The sequence below is a fragment of the Bos grunniens genome, chromosome 8 (assembly GCF_055505025.1).
Source record: "Bos grunniens cultivar Pamir isolate PY7600 chromosome 8, Bosgru_T2T1.0, whole genome shotgun sequence".
NCBI lineage: Eukaryota > Metazoa > Chordata > Mammalia > Artiodactyla > Bovidae > Bos > Bos grunniens.
The window spans coordinates 95,358,195-95,383,038 of NC_141172.1; the positions used below are offsets into that span (position 1 = coordinate 95,358,195).

Sequence of the window (24,844 nt, forward strand, 5' to 3'; positions counted from 1 at the left end):
GTTTCTCGGGCTGTCTGCGTGCACCATAATTAGGGGGAGAGAGCTTGGGGAATTATCTACAGCTCAGCTCACACAGCCAGGTTTCTTTTCAGACCCAGTCCTTACCGTAAGACTCAGAGAATGCATTTGAAGGGCTTGTCTGGGTGCCGATGGTATGGTGCAGAATGGCAGAGGGGCAGGAGCAGAAGAGATGGGCTCTGCTCATTCGTGTCCCGAAATTCCAGCAGCCTTTAGTCTGCCCATCCCGGTGGCTCTGGCTGCTTTTTACCCAGTATTAACCTGCATTGTGCCCTCTTTCACTTTCCACTGTGTCAGGAGGCGGCTGGTGCAGGGTGACAGGGTGGCGTGACAGGAAGTGCTGGGGTGGGGGTCAGCCAGATCTGGCTTCTGCCCCACCTCCTCTCTGGGCCTCGTTCTCCATGCCTGTAGAATGGGGATCGTCTACTTTATGGTCATGTGGATGATACGAGATCATCTATGTTGAGTTCCAGGGATCTGGAAGGCATTCAAGAAATATCAGTCTCACCCCCCTCTATTCCTCCACTCCTGCCTCCAGGGAAGACTGTGGTATGATTCTCAACTTAATACCCAGCTTGAGTCTGTCCCTTGAATGTGCTCTGTTTCTTCATGGCTCAGTGATTTATTTGACCCCGCTGCTCTTCTGACTGCAGTGGTCTTGCCCCAGATCCTCCCACAGCTGGTTCCTATGCATCATTTAAGTCTTAGCTCAAATTTCAAAACCCTTTCTTGACCTGAAGGTAACCCTTGGTTGGTTCCTTTCTAATAACCCTCTTTATTTTTTCATAGCACTTGCCACTGTCTGAAATGTTCCTGTTCTTTTGTTTTGCCTTGATGGGTGTTATTGACTTCCCTCTACCGGAATGTAAGGTTGCAGGCTTAGGGGCTTTGTCTGTCTTCTTCACTAGCATACTGGCTGGCATCAAAGTTTATATACTTTGGTCTGGTCCTGGCTGGAGATACAGCATGAGAAAGACCCAGATCCTGCTCTCCAGAAGTTTATAGACATGTAAACAAATAATGATGATGTGCACAGGATTCTTACGATGATTCAACTGACTTTTGGCTTCCAGAAAGGAAACAGATGTATACACACGATTACATAGTACTCTGAGGTCAAGGCATCAATAAAAGTGTTCTAGGTATAGTTGTGACACTATAAAAAAGATTTGACAGTTCTGCCTGGATGTGTTCGGTAGGGCTTCCAAGAGAAGACAATCCAGCCAGGATGTGCAGAAGGAAGAGCAGATCCTGGCTAGGTAGGCCAGGAAGGGAGCTGTTCTAGGCAGGGAACCAGCATGAAAGGTGGAGGCACAAAGCAGCACCCAGGGGCAGTGGCGCATACCTGGTTCAGGTTTCAATATTAAATCTGTAAAATTTCATCAGATTGGTTTCTGCTCTACATTCCAACCTGTTGCTTTCAATTCTTCACCTAACATCTGTGATATTAATCATCTCTCCTGACTTAGAGTCATCTGAAATGTGTTCATAAAGCCCTATAAAATTGATCAGCAGCTGGGACTGAAGAGGAAGAATGGAAATGGGCATAGGAAGGAGATGTATGCCCAGGAAAGTGATGAAATTTGAGCTAGTCACGGGGGGGGGGGGGGGGGGGAGGGCAGAATGCGAGGTGCAAAGAATCCTGGATCTGAAGTTGGAAGCCTTGGACTCTCGCCCTTTTCTGTCACTCCTTGTGTGGTCTTAGGTGGATCATTTAATCTGTCTAAACCTCAGTTTCTTCATCTGTTTAAAAAAACTCAGAACCACTAGTTTAGCTAGTAATGGTAAGAAATGAGAATCATAGGAGAAACGTCTGAGCTTCCAAGGACGCTTTGCCATCAGTGAAGTGGTACTAATGGCTATGAGAGCACCCGGAGGTGCTAGGATTCCCTGGGCTTGAAATGCTTCTTATTCAGTTTCCTAACTGTTTCCAGGTTTAAGTTTAAATATTTGTATATAATTTTATTGATTCATTTTTGGCTGTGCTGGGTCTTCGTGGCTGCAGGGCATTCTTCTCTGGCTGTGGCTGCCCAGTGGCTACTTTCTGGCTGCAGTGCTTGGGCTTCCCGTCGCAGTGGTTTCTCTTGTGGAGCACAGGCTCTAGGCACGTGGGCCTCAGTAGCTGGGGTACGTTGGCTCAGTAGTTGCGGTTCCTGGGCTCTAGAGCACAGGATCGGTAGTTGCGGCTCATGGGCTAAGTTGCTCTGAGACATGTGGAATCTCCCTGGACCAGGAATCAAATCAGTGTCGCCTGCATTGGAGGTGGATTCTTTATCAGAGAAGCCCTAGGTGTGGGTTTATAAAACCTTTTCACTTACTTTTTTCCCTCAATCTCCCCCTACATTCATTTTTAATCCAGAGTACTGGTGTGTCTTCTACTTTATCAGTCAACAGTTCAGCACTGGAGAGATTTCTATTCCAGGTCCTTCTCCAAGAAGTGATCAAATAATACCCATTCTTTGGTGTATCTCCTTACAGAGACGTTAGTGAAGGTTGGAGAGAGTCACTGGGCATCTCACCTTATGTCAGCATGTTAAATCCATTTTTCAGATTGCTCAGGGTATGAGTCTTTGTTGCTATGATATGAGCTGGAGTTCTGCCCTTCACTGGCTGTGCCATCAGGGGGTATGTATGGTGTGATAACTTTAAGGAACCCCAGGCATCATCTAATTCAGCTCATCTATTTTGCAGAAGAAGAAACTGAGGCCTTAAGAGAGGAGGGGATTTGTTCAAGGCTTTGCAGTCAGTAGGTGAGTCCAAACAAAGCAACGGAAGACAACAGAAGAAAGAAAAAAATCACCCCTGGTATAACCGTCATGATTCTACTCTTGTTTAAAAATACGTAAAAACTGTCATGTCAGTGTATGGCAGAAACCACTACAATATTGTAAAGTAATTAGCCTGCAATTAAAATTAATTAATTAATTTAAAAAACTGTCAATATACTAACTTGTTTCCAAAAGGATCAGGGTGACTTTTAAAAATATACACTACAAAAAGATTTCTATGATTGAGAATGAGCAGACAGGCCACAGATTCAGAGAAAACATACGCAAAGACATATTTGATTCAAGGACTGTTATCCAAAAATATACAAAAGACTCTTAAAAGTAAAATGACCCAGTTAAAAATGGGCAAAAGATCTGAACAGACACCACACCAAAGAAGATATACAGATGTCACACACTGTATGGAAAGATGCTCAACATCACATGTCATTAGGGAAATGCAAATTAAAACAACATGGTACCACTATTCACTTATTGTTGTTCAGTCCCTAAGTTGGGTCTGACTCTTTGAGACCCCATGGACTGCAGCACCTCAGGTTTCCCTATCCCTTCACTGCCTCCTGAAGTTTGCTTAATTCATGGCTATTGACTCGGTGATGCCATCCAACCATCTCTTCCTCTATTGTCCTCTTCTCCTCCTGCCCTCTCTCATTCCCAGCATCAGGGTCTTTTCCAGTGAGTTGGCTGTTCGCATCAGGTGGCCAAAGTATTGGAGCTTCAGCATTAGTCCTTCCAATGAATATTCAGGACTGATTTCCTTTAGGATTGACTGCTTTGATCTCCTTGCTGTCCAAGGGACTCTCAAGAGTCTTCTCCAGCACACAATTCGAAAGCATCCATTCTTCGGTGCTCAGCCTCTCTGTGGTCCAACTATCACATCCATACATGACTACTGGAAAAACTGTAGCTTTGACTATGCAGACCTTTGTTGGCAAAGTGGTGTCTCTGCTTTTTAATACTCTGTCTAGGTTTGTCCTAGCTTTTCTTCAAAGGAGCAAGTGTCTTTTAATTTCAAGGCTGCAGTCACTGTTCACAGTGATTTTGGAGCCCAAGAGAAGAAAATCTGTCACTGCTCCACTTTTTCCCCATCTAGTTGCCATGAAGTAATGGGACCAGATACCATGATCTTAGTTTTTTGAATGTTGAGTTTTAAAACAGTTTTTTTTACTCACCTCTTTCACTCTCATCAAGAAGGCTCTTTATTTCCTTTTTGCTTTCTGCCATTCAGTTCAGTTCACTGAACTGTTCAGTTCAGTCAGTCATGTCTGACTCTTTGCAGCCCCATGGACTGCAGCACGCAGTATGGACTACAACAGGCCTTCCTGTCCATCACCAACTCCCAGAGCTTGCTCAAACTCATGTCCATCAAGTTGGTGATGCCATCCAACTATCTCATCCTCCGTTGTGCCCTTCTCCTCCTGTCCCAATCTTTCCCAGCATCAGGGCCTTTTCTGCCATTAGAGTGGCATCATCTACATATCTGAAGTTGTTGATATTTCTCCTGTCAATCTTGATTCCAGCTTGTGTTTACCCAGCCTGGCATTTTGAATGATATACTCTGCATATAAGTTAACTAATCAGGGTGACAATACACAACCCTGTCATACTCCTTTTCTAGAGTTGTTCCAGTCCATCATTCCATATCCAGTTATAACTGTTGCTTCGGCGCTCAGCTTTCTTCATAGTCCAACTCTCACATCCTTACGTGACCACTGGAAAAACCATAGCCTTGACTAGATGGACCTTTGTTGGCAAAGTAATGTCTCTGCTTTTCAATATGCCAGCCCTTAGTAACCACTAAATTTTTACTGTTCTCATAGTAAAACCTGACCTTCAAACAGGTTTCTTAGGAGGCAGGTAAGGTGGTCTGGTATTCCCATCTCTTTAAGAATTTTCCACAGTTTGTGGTGATCCACACAGTAAAAGGCTTTAGTGTAGTCAGTGAAGAAGAAATAAATGTATTTGTGGATTTCCCTTGCTTTTTCTATGACCCAGCAAGTGTTGGCAGGTCCCTCTACCTTTTCTAAATCCAGCTTGTACATCTGGAGGTTCTCAGTTCATGTACTGCTGAAGCATAGCTTGAAGGATTTTGAGTATCACCTTGCTAGCATGTGAAATGAATGCAATGGTATGGTCGTTTGAACACTCTTTGACATTGCCCTTTTTGGTATTGGAATGAAAACTGACCTTTTCAGTCCTGTGGCCACTGCTGAGTTTTCCAAATTTGTTGCCATATTGAGTACAGCACTTTCACAGTATCATCTTTTAGGATTTGAAATAGCTCAGCTGGAATTCCATCACCTCTAGTAGCTTTGTTCATAGTAATTCTTCCTAAGACCCCATTGACTTCACACTGCAGGATGTCTGGCTCTAGGTGAGTGACTACACCATCATGGTTATCCAGATTGTTAAGACCTTCTTACTAGACACACTTATTAGAATGGCTAAAATCCAAACGACTGATAACATCAAATGCTGAATAAGACGTAGAGCAGTAGGAACTCTTTGTTTTATTGCTGGTGGGAATGCAAAGTGGTACAGTCCTTTTAGAAGACAGTTTGGAGGTTTCTTACAAAACTAAATATACTCTTACCATACAGTCCAGCAATTGTACTCCTTGGGATTTAGCCAGAGGACTTGAAACCATGTGTCCACACAGAAACCTGCACACAGATAGCAATTTTATGCATAATTTCCAAAACTTAGAACAACCAAGATATCCTTCAGTAGGTCAATGGATAAACTATAATATATCCAGACAGTAAAATATTATTCATTGCTAAAAAGAAATGAGCTATCAAGCCTCGAAAAAGGCTTTAAATGCATATTACTAAGTGAAAGAAGCTAATCAGAAAGGCTACATACTGTATAACTCCAACCATATGACATTCTGGAAAAGGTAAAACTATGAGAACAGTAAAAATTTAGTGGTTACTAAGGGCTGGGGGCTAGGGGTTGGGGAAGGGATTAAATGATGAAACATAAGTCACTGAAACTATTCTATGTGATCCTATAATGGTGGGTACACATTTGTCCAAGATCACAGAATATACAACTTAAGTGTGCACCCCAATGTAAGCTATGGATTTTGGGTAATACTGAGGTCAGTTGGTGTCAATGTAGGTTCATAGATTAACCAGTCTGGCGAGTGACATTGATAATAGGAGAGATTGCATGGGTAGAGGAAGGGAATATATAGAAAACCTCTACTTTCTGCTCAGTTTTTCTGTGAATCTAAACCTCTCTAAAATAAAGTTTATTGAAAGTGTAATTGGGGAAATTAAGTCAAAAGGAAAATAATGGCAGGGAAATAAATGGGAACCCTGGGTGAGGTTAATGGATAAAACGTGTGCCTCAATTTTTTGCACACTTGCTAGAGGTGGGTCACATACTTAACTTCCAAACAGATAATTTCAAAAAAAAGAATCATATTAGTACTGGGTTGGCCAAAAATTTTGTTTGGATTTTTCCATACCATCTTACAGAAAAACCTGAACGAACTTTTTGGCTAACCCAATATGTATTAAGGGCTGATCGTATCTCAGTTGGTAAAGAATCTGCGTGCAAAGCGGGAAACCCAGGTTTGATTCCTGGGTCAGGAAGATCCTTAGAGGAAGAAATGGCAACCCACTCCAGTATTCCTGTCTGGAGAATCCCATGGACAGAGGAGCCTGGCTATAGTCCATGGGGTCACAAGAGTCAAACATGACTTAGCAACTAAACCAACCAATATGTATTAATATTCATATGTGAAAAATAATTTAGCACAGTTGATTCCTTTAATCCTGCAACTAAGCTCAGAGAAGAATTTCTCTTATGTTTCTCTGTACTGGGGACAGGATGAAATAGTGAACAATGTCCTCAACAACATTTTCTATGTAATTAAAACAGTAGATTTCCTAGGTAGAGGCCCTAGCCTTATAATGCAGTTTACCCAAAGGGGTCCTCAGTGGTCACCTGAGGCATTCTGGCCTGGCAGTGTAGGTCTATATGAATAACATGTTGGCAGACCTCCCGAAAGAAATTGTCATTATTGCTGCTAGGTCTGGTTGCTACCTGTCAGGGGAACAGAGGGTGTCCTCAGAGTCTCAGGCAGTGGACTGGACACTGGTGAGAGTTGGCATTCACCTCCCCCCGCCCCATTAATTAAATGCCAGGACTGTGGAGTGACTTCAGATAGAGCACTGTAATTGTGTCGACCTCCTTCCCTCTAAGGAACTTGTTTCTTTTTTTGAAAGAATATTGCACAGGACTGAAAGAATGAGGAAATTAAAAAAAAATCAACTTCGTTGAGGTGCAATTTGCATATAATGAAACTTACACTTGCTAGTGTACAGGCTACTGACCCGTGTAACTCCCACCCCACGAAGACACAGAACATTTCCATCTCCTCTGACTGTTTTATGAATGTCTCTCTCTTCTTCAGTTAATCTCTGCCTCCTTTCTCCTCTCCCCATTCCCCACCCCAGGCACAAGCTGACATATCACAGCAGATTGGTGGTCTGGCTAGTGTTTCATATAAATGGACTCATACGATGTGGGTGCTTCTTTTGTGTCTCGTTTCTTTCATCTTGTATAAAGTCTGTGAGATTCATTCAGTATCCTTTCATATGTCAGTAGTATACTCCTTATTGTTGACTACTATTTCATTTCAAAAGTATACCACTATGGATTTATCTGGTCACCTGTTGATGAACACTATGGTTGTCTCCAGTGCTAGGGTGTTCTGAGTGTAGCTTCTGTGAACACCCATGCATGACTGCTTATGTGGACACATGTTGTCGTGTCTACTATTGCTGTGACTAGTGGGTGGTGGTGTGTGTTAAAGATTACCTACTCCTCATGTGCTGTATCTCTTCCTGCCTGTTTCCTGCTTCCTTTTACCCTCCAACTAACATAGCCGACCTAAGAGGGCTTCTCTTGTATTTTTCATTTCCAGGTGGTAACACTTACTCAGGGGGTGCCTGTCCTTTATGAAGATGCTCATCAGCCTCTGTTCAACCTGCGATGCGCTTTTTTTTTTTTTTTTACTGAAGCTCCAGAGTATTCTCTGGAGGCATGCCTGAACTTACAGGTCCTTATTTTTGGCCTTAAGGCAAGCCTAGTTCTAAAATACAGCTTTTCCCAGAGAGAACAACATGGAAGGGTGAGGTAGTGCTTGCTCTGTTTAATAACCCTCACCCCCCTATTATTCTCTCTTATAAAATGCAGTTACTTGTCTTCATTATATTTATCACAGTTGTTAATTATATACAGTTTATTTGTGGTTTATTGATTATAATGCTTGTCTCTGCTATTACATTGCCATTTTATTAACCACTGTGTACCCAGCACTTAGCATGGAATTTGGTTTGAGTAGGCACTAAAAAATATTTGTTGAATGAATACAGAGGCTCCAGCCATCATACAGTCTCCATTATTGCATGTTTCAGACCAGGATGCCTAAAGGTAGGTCAGCTTCTTGGCCCTGAGATGGTTTGCCCGGGTTGCCAAGGGCATTAAGATTTCCCTTCCTCTGTTTAATGTACATATACTGCGGAAGGCTGCCAGACATCAGTAGCTGAAGTGATGGAGCTGCATCCTCATACTGATGGGGATTTGAGACCCAAAGGGATTTTTCGAAGACATCAAGCCCTATTTCAAGCATAATGGTTTTGGGACTTAGAATGGTAAGACTCGAGTTTGATTCTCAGCTCTACCACCAAGTCATTGTGATTTTGATCAAGTAACTCCCTGAGCCTTGGTTTCTATCCTAACAGGCCTTTTCATACGATCACAGCTCTTACATCACTTAAAGCCATTTCCAGGCCAGATGGTTTCTTTGACAAGTTCTCTTGTGCCATGAGTTTAAGTCCACTTATGTTATGGATACTTTCAACTGAGGTTTCCATTCTCTTCTTGTGGAGTGGAATCCAGAGGTGAGAGCAGCCACTGCTCAAGATGTGGCCCGATAGTGCAGAGATAGGCAAGGTTATTTTTCCCTTCTTCTGGGTGCAGCTGAGGGGCACGTCAGCTCTCATGGTGGACACGTTGCTGATTCAGGTCCAATTCCTCATCGATTAATAACCCCACCTCCTCTCTTTATGTCAGTCATTGTCAACATTGCTATTATCTCTTTAAATTCAGTTTTAAGCCCACTTGCTGTCTTGGTGACTTTAGAAAGTCAGACCCTCTTGGGTATTTTCCTGTTGGTTCTCAGTTGATCCTATTGCCTTGAGGTAAAAGCAGAAGCCTCAGTATTGCCCTTATTTCCAGGAAAACCTTGGCGTTTCATCTCTGTGGGTAAATCCTCAGCACAGGGTTACTTAACAACATCTGTGAGTTCTTATTATGTGCCAGGTGATGTGTCAAGTTCAGTAGGGAAGACAGAAAAGAGGAAATTCTTCTTCAGGTAATAAGTGCATGGATGAAGGGAAATACAGGGGCTCAAACAGCAGAGGAGGGACCCCAAAACACAGAGACTGGAGCAGCAAGCCAGCAGTTCAGCATACAGGCTGAAGGAGGAATAGTTAGAGTTGATCCTTGGGGTGGATAGTGTCTAATTCATCAAATTCTTTGCAATTTGAAGCTTCTGCTTCTCCCAATCTTGCCATGCCATTAACCAGCACCATATAAAAGAGGAATTCCATACCGGGATGATCCATGGATTTCTTTCAGTTCAGTTCAGTTCAGTTGCTCAGTCGTGTTCAGCTGTTTGCAACCCCATGGACTGCAGCATGCCAGGCCTCCCTGTCCATCACCAAAGCCCAGAGTTTACTCAAACTCATGTCCATTGAGTCGGTGATGCCATCTAGCCATCTCATTCTCTGTTGTACCCTTTCCTTCCCACCTTCAATCTTTCCCAGCATCAGGGTCCTTTCAAATGAGTCAGTTCTTTGCATCAAGTCTGCCGCTGTTACCACTGTTTCCTCATCTATTTGCTATGAAGTTATGGGACCGGATGCCATGATCTTAGTTTTCTGAATGTTGAGCTTTAAACCGACTTTTTCACTCTCCTCTTTCACTTTCATCAAGAGGCTCTTTAGTTCTTCTTCACTTTCTGCCATAAGGGTGGTGTCATCTGCATATCTGAGGTTATTCATATTTCTCCCAGCAATCTTATTCCAGCTTGTGCTTCCTCCAGTCCAGTGTTTCTCATGATGTACTCTGCATAGAAGTTAAATAAACAGGGAGACAATACAGCCTTGACATACTCCTTTTCCTATTTGGAACCAGTCTGTTGTTCCATGTCCAGTTCTAACTGTTGCTTCCTGACCTGCATATAAGGTTCTCAAGAGGCAGGTCAGGTGGTCTGGTATTCCTATCTCTTTCAGAATTTTCCACAGTTTATTGTGATCCACACAGTCAAAGGCTTTGGCGCAGTCAATAAAGCAGAAATAGATGTTTTTCTGGAACTCTCTTGCTTTTTTGATGATCCAGTGGATGTTGGCAATTTGATCTCTGGTTCCTCTGCCTTTTCTAAAACCAGCTTGGACATCTAGAAGTTCATGGTTCATGTATTGTTGAAGCCTGGCTTGAAGAATTTTGAGCATTACTTCACTAGTGTGTGAGATGAGTGCAACTGTGTGGTAGTTTGAACATTCTTTGGTATTGCTTTTCTTAGGGATTGGAATGAAAACTGACCTTTTCCAGTCCTGTGGCCCCTGCTGAGTTTTCCAAATTTGCTGGCATATTGAGTGCAGCACTTTTACAGCATCATCTTTTAGGATTTGAAATAGCTCAACTGGAATTCCATCACCTCCGCTAGCTTTGTTCATAGTGATGCTTCCTAAGGCCCACTTGAGTTCACATTCCAGGATGTCTGACTCCAGGCGAGTGATCACACCATCGTGATTATCTGGGTCATGAAGATCTTTTTTGTATAGTTCTTCTGTGTATTCTTGACACTTCTTTTAATATCTTCTGCTTCTGTTAGGTCCATACCATTTCTGTCCTTTATTGAGCCCATCTTTGCATGAAATGTTCCCTAATGTATCTCTAATTTTCTTGAAGAGATCTCTAGTCTTTCCCATTCTGTTGTTTTCCTCTATTTCTTTGCTGAGGGATCACTGAGGGAGGGTTTCTTATGTCTCCTTGCTATTCTTTGGAACTCTTCATTCAAATGGATGTATTTTTCCTTTTCTCCTTTGCCTTTAACTTCTCTTCTTGTCACAGCTATTTGTAAGGCCTCCTCAGACAGCCATTTTGCTTTTTTGCATTTCTTTTTCTTGGGGATGGTCCTGATCCCTGTCTCCTGTACAGTGTCACGAACCTCTGTCCATAGTTCATCAGGCACTCTGTCTATCAGATCTAGTCCCTTAAATCTATTTGTCACTTCCCCTGTATAATCGTAAGGATTTGATTTAGGTCATACCTGAATGGCCCGGTGGTTTTCCCTACTTTCTTCAATTTAAGTCTGAATTTGGCAATAAGGAGTTCATGATCTGAGCCACAGTCAGCTCCCAGTCTTGTTTTTGCTGACTGTATAGAGCTTCTCCATTTTTGGCTGCAAAGAATATAATCAATCTGATTTTGCTGTTGACCATCTGGTGATGTCCATGTGTAAATTTCTTTATCCATTTCTTTATTCAGTGAATATTGCAGCATTTTCCAAGTGCAGGGTCATAAAAGGGCACAAAAGAAATAAAATCTCTGTTCTCATGGAGAGATGGCCGTCACAGTCTCTGGCTTAGACTGCCTCAGGCCCTTCTGTGCCTTCTTGACCTGTCCCCAAGATTCTGTGTTTTTGAGTTCCTGGTTATTTGCCTTTTTATTGCTTCAGTGTAACCTTATAACAGAGACTTAACACTGCTTCTCTGGAGTCCCCTCACTGATATAACCCAGACTCTTTCTGGCTATATATATGACTTTTGAAAAATATTCTCAGCTTAGTTGTAGCCCTGAGACCTGTTACCTTCACACACAAGCCTCTGGGTGTCAGTGGGTGGCACACCCCATGGGGTTTGTTTTAGCTACACCAGTCAAAACTGGAGAGCTGAGAAGCTGAGTGGGTCCAATCAAGGGTGATTCTTGATATCAGAGTGTGTCGTGTTTGGTTTATAGCAGAACTCCATGCTGGGCTGAAAATAGAACACACTGAACTTTACTGGAAAAGGGAGCTGGCAAGAGCTTTGCCATGCCTAGGACCCAGTCACATGGGCTGGGATTTGGGGCAGGGATCAGGTCTCAGGAGGGAAACCAAACCAGAAGCCCCTCCTATAGCCTGTGATGACTGTGATGGGAAGGAAAACTAAAATAACGAACACTGATAGTTTTTACAATGGACTTGACACTGTTCTAAACATTCAGCATCTACTTACTGATTTAATCTGGGACTAATTTAGTCTCTGTCTTTCCTAGGAGGTCTTGAAAGGATGCCATTAAAAGAGGCTAAGATAAAAAGAATAAATAAAAAGGGCCAAGATCACCAGATGGTCCCGCCGAAGACAGACACATTTACATTGAGAGCTGAGGGCTCTCAATGTTGCCTCTGTTTCTCCTAAGAATGTACCATTATCTTTCTTGACTGTTGTGATGCTGACGGAGGTTAAGAGGGAAGTGTCCTCACAGTTCAGGGTGGTGTGCATGACAAGTCGCTTCAGGTGTGTCTTGACTCTGCGGCCCTATGGACTGTAGCCCCCCAGGCTCCACTGTCCATTCTCCAGGCGAGAATACTGGAGTGGGTTGCCATGCAGGGTGGTGGGAGGTGGGGTTTAACTTCTGTGAACCTTTGCAACAGCTTCTCTGTGCAACCGTTGCCACCTTAGATTTTATTTTCCACTCTGGCATCCTGCATCTTTTTCACTTTTAAGCAGAACTGAGCATAATGAGCCTGTTGAAAATCTCAGGAACCTGTCTCTGGGTCTAGATTGCTTTTGCCTTTCCCCTTACAAAAGAAGCCTCACCTCCTGGTTTCTTGTTGATTTTTAGAGGCACGGCTGTTTGACAAACCATTTCAGGTGCTGTCGGCAGGCTGCCTAACGAGTCCTCATCCTTCACATCACTGACTGTTCAATTGATTTAGGGAAAAGTGCCCCCCACTGATGTGTAAGAAACAGATGCCGCATAATTGTTCCGTATCTTTTTTCCCCCCTTTTCTTTTCCTCTGTCTCTACTTCTGTATAAGCTTTTCAGGAGATCTGATGGTTTCCCTTGCCATTTCTCTACTGGGAATGTATTCTAATAATGCAACTTACTGCCAGTTAGGGTATTATATTAGTTAATATCTATGGGTATTCTTACCTTAAGGTAAGAAATTACCTTAATTTCTTAATGTAATTTAAGAAATTAATGTTTGTTGCTGTTTCAGCGTATGTTCATTATTGAATGGCCAGTTTTCCTATTTCTTGGTTACTTTAAACTTTGAAAACACTTTGAGCTTGTCTTTAAACATCACCTCTGTTTCCCCCTGATTTGGTGGTTCTTCTCTTGTCCTTTCTTCCTAAGGTGGTAAATGGAAATTCTTGTGGGTCTGTGGTTAACCTGGTCCATAAGTACCTTCAGCAAACTTCTCTAGCTGTGTGACTCTAAGTGGCAACCCTTGAATAGAACCTATTCATTTTGTTATCAATCTGATTTCCTCCATGGACTCATATGCTTTGTATCTTGGGAATAGCAGAATACACATCTGAGTTATGGGCTCCCAGGGCTCAGTGAGACCTGAAAGGGGGTCTAGTTTGAATCCCTATCTGATGCTTTGCTTGACTTTCTTGGCAGCATAGAGATATCAGAACTTTTTACCTGCTTGTGTGTTCTGGACAGGCGAGGAAAAGAAAAGAGTGTGTTGCTGAATTCAAGAGACAGATTTTTCATTTTCATGAATAAGTCTGCAGTTGTGCTAATTTCAAAAGAGCAGACTTTGTTCTTGTTGTTTTTGTTAGATTAGAATGTGTTGACTATTACCAGTCAGTGAGAATTGGTAGGTCCTTGGTGGTTTGTGGATAGAGCCTTAATACGCTATTACAGATGTGTTGCATGTCTATACGTGTCTCTGGTCTTCCCCAGAGTTGCAGGAGGAACCCGGTCATAGTGATTCAATTAATCCTGTTTTGTAACTAGGATGGAAAAGTTCAAGGGAAACTCAGCTGCCTGTGCCAAAACCCAGAAACTTGATTCTAGGAGCTGCTTAATTGTGGAGGTTATTTTAACTGTAATTATTTGAACCAAGGATTCCTGTCTTCTCTGGAAATGCATTTCTATCCTGATCTGTTCCACAAAGGATTAGAGACAGCTCAAATATTTCTTTTCATTACCCAACAACCCTTTTCCTCAAAGAGCTGAATGGAACATATTTATCTTTCAAATTAGCATAAATTAAACGAACTGTGTTTTGAACATTTTTTGAAAATTAGAGGGGAAATGCAGTAGGAAAAGCTCTGGAGTTAGATAACCTGGCCTCTTCTCCCAGTTTCACTGATTAATAAGAGCTCTGTGGCTTTGGATAAGTCATTCTAATTTTGCATCTGTAAGATGGGGAAAGTAATACAGATGATTTAATAGTAACAGCTTCCACTTAGTTCAGCTGGTAAAGAATCCACCTGCAATGCAGAGACCCTGGTTCAATTCCTGGGTTGGGAAGATCTACTGGAGAAGGAATAGGCTACCCACTCCAGTATTTTTGGGCTTCCCTGGTGGCTCAGCTGGTAAAGAATCTGCCTTCAATGCAGGAGACTTGGGTTCGATCTATGGGTTCCATTCCCTGTGTCGGGAAGGTCCCCTGGAGAAGGGGATGGCTACCCACTCCAGTATTCTGTCCTGGAGAATTCCAGGTCCATGTGGTCGCAACGAGTTGGACATGACTGAATGACTTACACTTTCATGTATACATTATAGCTCTAAATCCCATTCTGTCCCTGCAAAGTATGTTTTGATGTCTCCTGTTTAAAGATGAGAAAAATGGAGGCTGAGGACATGTCCACACAAGTCCAAATAAATAAATAAGTGATAAAAAATTAGAGCATCAAGGCTCCTTTTGTGATGCCAGGGTCTGTAGGTAGAGGGAGGAGCTGATGACTGAGATTCTGTTCATCACATGTTTTTTTGATGCTCATGGAGTGGTGATCAATGATGTAGCTGCTGCCTTAGCACAGGGATAGTCATCTCACTGGGGCCGCTGAGCCCCTGCCGCACTTAAATCCACAGTTTGTAAGCTTGTTCTGGCTATCCAGTTTGTTTCTTACTTGTGCAACTGAAGAAATAAAGGTTTGTGTTAGGATAACCCGGGTTCACGCTCCACTCTGCTTGCATTAGTTATGTAGACTTAGTGGCTTTGAGACTTCTCTGGTGGTCCAGTGGTTAAGAAGCCACACTTCCAGTGCAGGGGATGCAGGTTTGATTCCTGATGGGAGAACTAAGATCCCACATGCCATGCTTGCAGTGAGGCCAGAAAAAAATAATAATTAAATTTAGTGGTTTTAAATAATATGCAATTATTATCTTGTAGTTTCTGTAGCTCAGAAGTTCAGGCCTGGCTGAGTTAGGGCCTTTACTCAGAGTCTCAGCGGGTGCAAACAAGGTGCCTGCCAAGGTGTGTTCTTATCTGGATGCTTGAAAGGAGAAGAATCCAACTCCATCTCATTCAGATTGTTGGCAGAGTTCATATCATCATGGTTTATAGAAGCCAGGATCTTGGCTTCTCACTGGCTATTGGCTACTGGCTACTGGCTATTGGTCCCCTACAGTTCCCTGCCAAGTGGCCCTTTCCACAGGAAGTTCAAACACAGCAGCTTACTTCTTCAAGGCCACCAGAAGAGCTGGAGTGAGCTGGCTGGTGAAGTGGAGTCTCACATTAAGTAATGTAATCACAAGGTTGACATCCCATTTCCTTTGAGGTTTTCTATGGGGAACCCACTCCAGTATTCTTGCCTGGAGAATTCCATGGACAGAGAAGCCTGGTGGACTACAGCCCTTGGGATTGCAAAGAGTCAGACACAATTGAGTGACTAACACTGGGTTAGAAGCAAGTCATAGTTCCTGTCCATGTTCAGGGAACTCTCAAAGCTGGTTTGGAGTTTTCTGTGGGAGCTGGATCTATTTATTTATTTCTTTTACTGAAGATGGTCTTTGAGTCAGGAAGGTTTGGCCATTTGTGCAGCTTCAAAAGAGTACAGAACTAGGGGAAGGTCATACCTACCTGGGTGACCACATAGCTGAATCAATTTGGTGCATACTTGTTGAAGCCAAATCTTATTATCCTGAACCTATGTTTGGAAAGTCCCTTACTTTTTTTTTTTTTTTGAATTTTCTTACTTTTTATGTTGGGATCTTAATTCCTTACCTTACAGGGTTAAGATGATGGATGTCAAAAAGGCTATTTGCAAAAAGTAACATGGGCTTCCCAGGTGGCTCTAGTGGTAAAGAACCCACCTGCCAATGCAGGAGATGCAAGAGATGTGGGTTGGATCCCTGGGTTGGGAAGATCCCCTGGAGGAGCAAATGGCAACCCACTCTAGTAGTCTTGCCTGGAACATCCCACAGACGGAGAAGCTTGGCGAGAATCAGATGTGACTGAGCATGAGGACAAAGCATAAAACAGTAACATAATCCATACAGTAGTCACCTTCCCGCCCAGATTCTGGATTCCCATCCACATCAGCTTCTGAGAGATGGCACAGTGCCAGCTTCTTTTCCAGGAGTTCATCTGCCCCTGCCCCACGAAAATAAAAATGCAAACGCTTTCTGGTGTGATGAAAAATAATGCAACGATTTGCGCATTTTGAATGCTTAAAAATCAACAGGGGCCATTGTAAAGAGTCTTCCAAGCATCTTTTCAAAGGACTGACATGTCATCATTTTGCTGAGAGTTTTCATCTCTTTTTCATTCTACCTTGTAATTTTCCTTCTGGACCAGTTAGTGAAGAAAAAAAAAAGTTTAAAAAGCAGCAGTAAAAGAAAGCCTTAAAAAAACACTCCCATGCTCCACAGTTAGAGGTTTCTGAAATGGCCACTTCCTGCCTGATTCTGGCCTTGCATCCTTATTCAGGTGCCTGAGTTAGGAATCCTTGGTTAAGAAAACAGGACCATAATGATATCTTCTGTAAACATATGCTCACTTCTAAAAGGATTCTTATGATTACCAGAATATTTATAATTTTCACCGTGAGGATTGGATGGTTTAGTTTTTGATGGTTCTAAATCTTAACATGTTTGCTCTGACAAATGGTGGATGGACTTGCCTTTAGCGGCCACTCCTTATGGTTGTGAAATGAGATGGTTTAGTTCAGTTTTGGCTATTACAGTTTTCTATATTCCTTCTGGGTTTATCATGAACAATACTGAGCAATTTTTATTATACTTTTATCTATAATAGTAGCTAACTTTCACTATTTTTTGATCGTTGTTATATTCAAATTATATATTTTTGAGGAGGATATTGATACCTACACTTGGCTTTGCCTATTCCTCTATAATTCATAGATTAACTCGTCTCATTTATCTATGCATGGATCACCCTTAATGCCCAATCTAGTTATCTAATTGCTGGGTTTGATTTTTTTAGAAGAATCTTAATGCAGGCACTAAATCAGAATCCCCAAACAAAGCAGTATTTTAAATGAACCTGTTAATTTTCTTTTTACATTTTGGAAACTATTTCTCACAAAACTTTATCTGAGAGTCAGTTGTATGCAGGCATTCTGATTGAGGCTAGAATACAAAGAAAACTATAATTGCAATAGTATTAGCTATAAGTTCCTTGAGGGTAATGGCTTTGTTTTACTCACCTTTGAATATACCAAACACAAGCTCTTACAACATACTAACAATCATGAAAGAAATGGGTAATGTTTTATAGAATTATTGATAAAATGTTCTGGAACCAGATGATTTTAGTGCTAAGTTATTTCAGAATTAAAAAGGACAGATACATAACTTATTTTCTATTGCAAAGAAATGAGTAAGAAGCATTTTTTGTTGTAAGGGAAGTGGCATATACTCCAAACTCCCTCCATCTGTTTGTGTGAGTCCTCATAGGAGGCATGACCCACTTCATGCTGAAATGGACATGTAATTGCCTAATATAAGCTGAAATAATATAAGCTGAAATGAACATGTAATTGCCTTCCTTGGGCCCAGAAACTGGGCTTTGTGCAGGCTGTCATACCAGAGTTTTGAATCTGAATCAGTGGAGCAAAGAAATAGGAGCAGTTTAGAATAAAGAATCTGGAATGGTGGGAATGGCACCTGGAGTCCAATGATAGAAGTGTCAGTGGTCATGTACCCAGGGTCCCTTGATTTACAGGACTGGTTTCCTAGCTTTGTTACTAACCTATGGACTGTCCTCTCTTTTAACTTACAGACGCGTACATATGGAAGCCTCTGGAATCCTCCCATCTTGTTAAGGAAATTAAAGCAATACTCCATCTTTGCAGGGAATTTGCAGTGGTTAACTTTTTAATCAAAGAAGTGAAAATATGAAGGTAGAGATTCCTATAATATTACATTTAATTCTCTAAAACGAGCAATGCACAGTATGAATAGATCTTGTGAAATTTTTAGAGCAATATAATACTGATAGTATACAGAGGAAAATGGTAGACATTCTCACTAATGAACTGATACAAACATCCTAAATAAAATGATTGCAAACTGAATACAATAACATCAAAAGAATCATTCATAGTGACTTAGTATGCTTTATTCTGGGAAAATGAAGGTAGTTCTTTTATTAATTCCAGGACGGAAACAAATCAATTAATATAATACATCATAACTCTAGGTAAAAGAACAAAGAACTATATGATAATCTTAATAGACAGTGAAAAGACTTATAATAACATGCTGCTGCTGCTTCTAAGTTGCTTCAGTTGTGTCTGACTCTGTGCGACCCCATAGATGGCAGCCCACCAGGCTCCCCCATCCCTGGGATTCTCCAGGCAAGAACACTGGAGTAGGTTGCCATTTCCTTCTCCAATGCATGAAAGTGAAAAGTGATAATGAAGCCGCTCAGTTGTGTCTGACTCTAAGCGACCCCATGGACTGTAGCCTACCAGGCTCCTCCCATGGGATTTTCCAGGCAAGAGTACTTGAGTGGGTTGCCATTACATTCTATATTTAAAAATATAAATCTTAAGAAATTAAGAGTAGTTTTTCTCCAATGTGCCAAAAATGAACTATTCGAAAATAAACACTGTGATATTTAATAATGAAACATTAGGCTCATTGCCACCAAAATCAGAACTTTTTTCTGGAAGTTCTGGGCCATGCAATAAGATATCAAACTGAAATAAAAGACTATGGTAAAGAAATACATAAAGGCATCACTATTTGTACATGTTTGTCTTCCTAGAAAGCCTGAAAATGTTAACTGTAAAACTCCTATAAGTATCGAGTTAAGTAAAATATCTATATATGAGATAAATATATAAAATGAATAGGTTTTCTCTATATCACAAATAAAATATTGGGCAATATGATAGAGAAAAATATATAACAATTATAACAAAAACAAGTAGCAGCAATTTTAAAGCATGAAGGAACTATTTAGCAAATTATATGAAGTAGTATAAAGAGCATTTGGATAAGTGAAAAGACATAGCATGATCTATATTCTTAAATGAGGAGACCGACTAGTGTAAAAATGTCTTGTCTGCTCATAGACACCATGCTCAGTTCTTTACTCCTGTCAAGTAGGAGATACATAGTGAGGCCTGATCATAGACTAGTCATCATTACCCTGTTGCAATACAAGTACCGTATGGACAATATATAGCACTGTGACTCGACCAGCAGAGTAGAAAGCTGTACTCAGGACCCAGACATCAGATTCAGATGTGGCTTGCTAAAGACATTCTGAGACATAAAGTCTCAGAATGACATAGCAGGGAGAGATAAGAGACTCGCTGAGGTCCCACTTGGGTGTTTCCATTCCCTGGTTGTACCTCACCCAGTACAGACAGACACCATTGATGGCACTCAAGGGAACTGGTGGAGACTCAGGAATCCCCAGTCAGGTTGATATTCTTGAGTAAACAGGGTAATATAGTGTATAAGTGTGTTACCTTTACCAGTGCACCGGGACTCATACTCAAAAGGGTCCTGCACTGGGTTTAATGCTGTGCTGTTGAGATCTTGAAATTCTTGATAATTTTTGAACAAGAACACCTGTTATTTTCATTTTTCACTGCATATTGCCATAAAAATCTAACTTATGTGAGATGTCAGAGTATTCATTTTTGTCTGTCTTTGAAGCTAGCTGTTGCAGGACAAATTCGACTTTAATGCTGTCTTAATTAAAATTCTCCTTTTGGGCCCCTATCGTCCCCACATACCCTGGAGAGAAACTACAGGTCCTTTATGAGTATGTATTCTGTAGGACTCTAGTTTATGTGAGACACAGAGATGAAGGACATAGTCACCATTCTCAAGATGCCCACTGATGTTGGAGTGAAGTGATAGGAACACAAACAAATACAGATCTTCTTGCAGTCCAAGGGACTCTCGAGTCTTCTCCAACACCACAGTTCAAAAGCATCAGTTCTTCGGTGCTCAGCTTTCTTCACAGTCCAACTCTCACATCCATACATGACCACTGGAAAAACCATAGCCTTGACTAGATGGACCTTTGTTGGCAAAGTAATGTGTTCTCTAAGAGAAGCATAAACCAAGAATTCCTGGAGAAGGAGAGGAGCAGTTAATTGCTGTACACAGAGATGTAATGTTTCTTCTGGTCTTTGAGGATGAATAGAGATAAACAGAGTAGCTGGGAGAGGGCAATTCCAGGCAAATGAAGAGTATAAATAAGAAGGTCATGAAAGAAGAATGCATTTCAGGAATGGCTGGAGTTCATGGTGACTGGAAGAGGGAAATGGGGTGAGAATAATGGGTAGAAGATGCTACTGGAGAGGTAAGTTGAGGTAGACTGAAGCGGTTTGCATACTTCTTTGCAGGTAATTTAGACCTTATCTAATAGACAATTAAGATGGTGTGAAAGTTTTTTTTTCTTTTTTATAAAAATGAAAAATTTCATAAGTCAAGTTGAAAGACTTTGATTGTGAACACTTCTCATCACCTAGATTCCATCATTAGCGTTTCATCACACTTTTATTTATTTATTTATTTTTTTGTGTAATAAAGTTTTATTAAAGTATAAAGGAGATAGAGAAAGCTTCTGACATAGGCATCAGAAGGGGGTAGAAAGAGTACCCCCTTGCTAGTGTTAACAATGAAGTTATATACTCTCCAGTGAATCCAAAGAATGTCTGGAGGTTGTAAAGACCTCATCAGACCTACTCCCATAATTTACATTTTAAGATAACAGAATTAGCCAGAAGGTTTAATCCAAAGACTGTCCTTAATCCAGAGACTGTCCTCAGGCAGGATACATTATTGTTATATAATCCTAAGGAATGTGGAGAAAGAAAAAAAGTTTGTCCTTTCTTCCTCCTTGAGAATTCCAGACCCCTCTCTCGTTGGGGACCCCTAGACTCCCTATCAACCTGCCTAGGAACTGACTCTCTCATTCCCCCCTTTTCTTTTAGGAGAATTATGTTGCCTAGGGAAAAGGGGCGTCGTTCTCGTTCCATAACTTTAAAAATCACATAGCTTTAAAAAGTGTTTAGTGAGGAAGCAGGCCCAATTCAAAGGGTATGGAAGATATACTGGAAGTAAAGAAATTGGTGGGAAGATATCAGGTAAGAATCACTTCCCATGTAACACAGAACCCAGCATAAGAATCTCAAATGAAGAATGATTTTCCTGGCTTCAAAAATACTCATATAACAATATTTTCCCTCAAATCTTTATAGACATTGGTTTATGACCTTCTGAAATTTTAGTGTTTCAGAGTAAAAATCTAAGGTCAGTTTGAATTTTGTTCCTTTAAGGATAGCTACTTTTTTTCTTCTTGGAGGTTTTTAAGACTTTCTCTATTAACTATATAATTAACAAAAATTTCAGCTATTTCTTGATCTTGCTGGACCAAATATTCAAAAAATAGTCAAAAATTTTTTGGCCTCTGGGAAATTTTCTTCAGTTATGTCTTTGATTGTTTTTTCTTACTCCAGATTCCTGGAAGCATCCAATATTCCTAGATTACATCATAATTTTTTCCTCTCATTTCCCTATTAGAACTTTTTGCTCTTTTCCTTTCAGTTCTTAGGGAACCTCAGCTTTTCCTTCATATGTGTATCTTGATTTTCCCTTTATATTTGTGAAAAAGACTTTCACAATCAAAATAGATTTGTCTATTCTGTTTCTAATAGAGATATATCTACTATTACTCTCTAATTATGCCAGACTCATTTTTTCAGTTCAGTTCAGTCACTCAGTCATGTCCGACTCTTTGCGACCCCATGAATCACAGCACTCCAGGCCTCCCTGTCCATCACCAACTCCTGGCGTTCACCCAAACTCACATCCATCGAGTCGGTGATGCCATCCAGCCATCTCATCCTCTGTTGTCCTCTTCTCCTTCTGCCCCCAATCCCTCCCAGAATCGGGGTCTTTTCCAATGAGTCAACTCTTCTCATGAGGTGGCCAAAGTATTGGACTTTCAGTCTCAGCATCAGTCCTTCCAATGAACACCCAGGATTGATCTCTTTTAGGATGGACTGGTTGGATCTCCTTGCAGTCCAAGGGACTTGCAAGAGTCTTCTCCAGCACCACAGTTCAAAAGCATCAATTCTTTGGTGCCCAGCTTTCTTCATGGTCCAACTCTCACATCCATACATGACCACTGGAAAAACCATAGCCTTGACTAGATGGACCTTAGTTGGCAAAGTAGTGTCTCTGTTTTTGAATATGCTATCTAGTTGGTCATAACTTTCCTTCCAAGGAGTAAGCGTCTTTTAATTTCATGGCTGCAGTCACCATCTGCACTGATTTTGGAGCCCCAAAAAATAAAGTCTGACACTGTTTCCAATGTTTCCCCATCTATTTCCCATGAAGTGATGGGACCAGATGCCATGATCTTTGTTTTCTGAATGTTGAGCTTTAAGCCAACTTTTTCACTCTCCTCTTTCAGTTTCATCAAGAGGCTTTTTGGTTCCTCTTCACTTTCTGCCATAAGGGTGGTGTCATCTGCATATCTGAGGTTATTGATATTTCTCCTGGCAATCTTGATTCCAGATTGTACTTCCTCCAGCCCAGCATTTCTCATGATGTACTCTGCATATAAAGTAAATAAGCAGGGTGACAATATACAGCCTTGACGTACTCCTTTCCCTATTTGGAAGAAGTCTGTTGATCCATGTCCAGTTTTAACTGTTGCTTCCTGACCTGCATACAGGTTTCTCAAGAGGCAGATCAGGTGGTCTGGTATGCCCATCTCTTTCAGAATTTTCCACAGTTTATTGTGATCCACACAGTCAAAGGCTTTGGCATAGTCAATAAAGCAGAAATAGATGTTTTTCTGGAACTCTCTTGCTTTTTCAATGATCCAGCGGATGTTGGCAATTTGATCTCTTGTTCCTCTGCCTTTCCTAAAACCAGCTTGAACATCTGGAAGTTCACAGTTCATGTATTGCTGAAGCCTGGCTTGGAGAATTTTGAGTATTACTTTACTAGCGTGTAAGATGAGTGCAATTGTGCGGTAGTTTGAGCATTCTTTGGCATTGCCTTTCTTTGGGATTGGAATGAAAACTCACCTCTTCCAGTCCTGTGGCCACTGCTGAGTTTTCCAAATTTACTGGCGTACTGAGTGCAGCATTTCACAGCAGCATCTTTCAGGATTTGAAATAGCTCCACTGGAATTCCATCACCTCCACTAGCTTTGTTTGTAGTGATGCTTCCTAAGGCCCACTTGGCCTCACATTCCAGGATGAACCTTAGCTAATTACCTTTTCTTTCTTTCCTTTCCTCTTAGTTTTCTAATGTCTTTATTAAAATAATAGTTACTTTTATTTTATAGAAGTTGTATGATTAAAAGCCTCCCACAGTTCCCCGTTCCTAGAGGACAAATTGTACTTTTTCTAGTATGTCATTTATGGTCCTTCATAGCGGGCCCCACCCACTGTCTCCCTGTACACACATGCTATGCTTCAGCCACTCTGGATTTTCTTTTACACCTCTCTCCCATTCTTCATGCTGTCCCTTCTGGGTGGAATGCCTTCTTTTCTCACTTCCATCAGGAAAATTGCTATTTGCCCTCAGTCAACTAATAGTGACTCCAGTGCTATTGTTTTAGCAGGCTTCCATTGTTTCTCCACTTAGAATTAATTATTTGTTCTTCTATGCTTCCATGAGATAATGATTCGAGGACTCAGTTTTACTTGTGTGGATGCATTGTCTTTTCCAATAAATTCAATGTAACAAGAATCCCATTTTGAATGGATATAGTACAACAGCTGATATTAATTCAATGAACAAATATTTATTGAAAAACTACTCAATGACAAACACTGTGCTAGGCACTTGAGATATATGGGTGAACAAGACAGACAAAATTCCTGACTTCATGAAACTCATAGTTTGTGAAGGAAAAATAAATGACTAGTAAATAAATAATTTCCTCTGATGACCCAAAGCAGCCACTGGTAAAGTGTTAGATGAACTAAAATTTTTGAATGAATCTTTGGTGCTAGCACAGAAGAAAGTATAATTTTTGTATCAGTTATCTTTGGCTTCAAAGCATTTAATAACCAGGAAAATTTCAGTGGTATACAAAGATAAGCATTTTTTAAACTCGTGTCTGTGGATCAGCTCAGTTCTAGGTTAGGCTCATACAGGTGGTTGAGCAGGGTTCACTCATGTGTCTGTGTGACTTGCTGGGGTTAGCTGATCTGGGCTGGGCTTGTATAGGGGTAGCTTAGCTTCCTGTTGCAACCAGCTGAATAACTTTGACAAACTCCAATAAGCAACCCTATTCCGAGTCTTTGCTTGTGTCAAACCTGCCAGTGACCAAAGCCAGGCACATGGTTAAGCCCAGAGTCAAAGGGGAAGGAGGTACACCGTACCCAAAGCAGGAGGCACTGCCAAGTTACATGGCAAAGGGTGATTTGCAATTCCATTATTGGACAGGGCATGAAAAGTTAGAACAATAACCCAGACTGCCTCAGGTCTCTTGATGTACATGACATCATGTGATTGTCGTTTATTCGCTAAGTTGTGTCCAACTCTTTTGT

The 24,844-nt window shown here is 41.2% G+C and overlaps 1 protein-coding gene across 23 annotated transcripts in view; it reads left to right on the top strand.

The window, feature by feature from the left end:
• Positions 1-24,844, top strand: part of LOC147367731 (uncharacterized) — a 651,563-nt gene that overhangs the window by 163,414 nt on the left and 463,305 nt on the right. For 17 of the 23 annotated variants that reach the window (XR_015132010.1, XR_015132012.1, XR_015132013.1 and 14 more), the window contains 2 exons: positions 2,710-2,768; positions 18,082-18,202. The exons of 3 other annotated variants lie outside the window; for them this stretch is intronic. The gene's annotated coding sequence lies outside the window, so the exon portion shown is untranslated. The remainder of the gene's footprint in view (positions 1-2,709; positions 2,769-18,081; positions 18,203-24,844) is intronic. 3 more of the 23 variants (XR_015132021.1, XM_086315804.1, XR_015132020.1) reach the window with 2 other exon arrangements.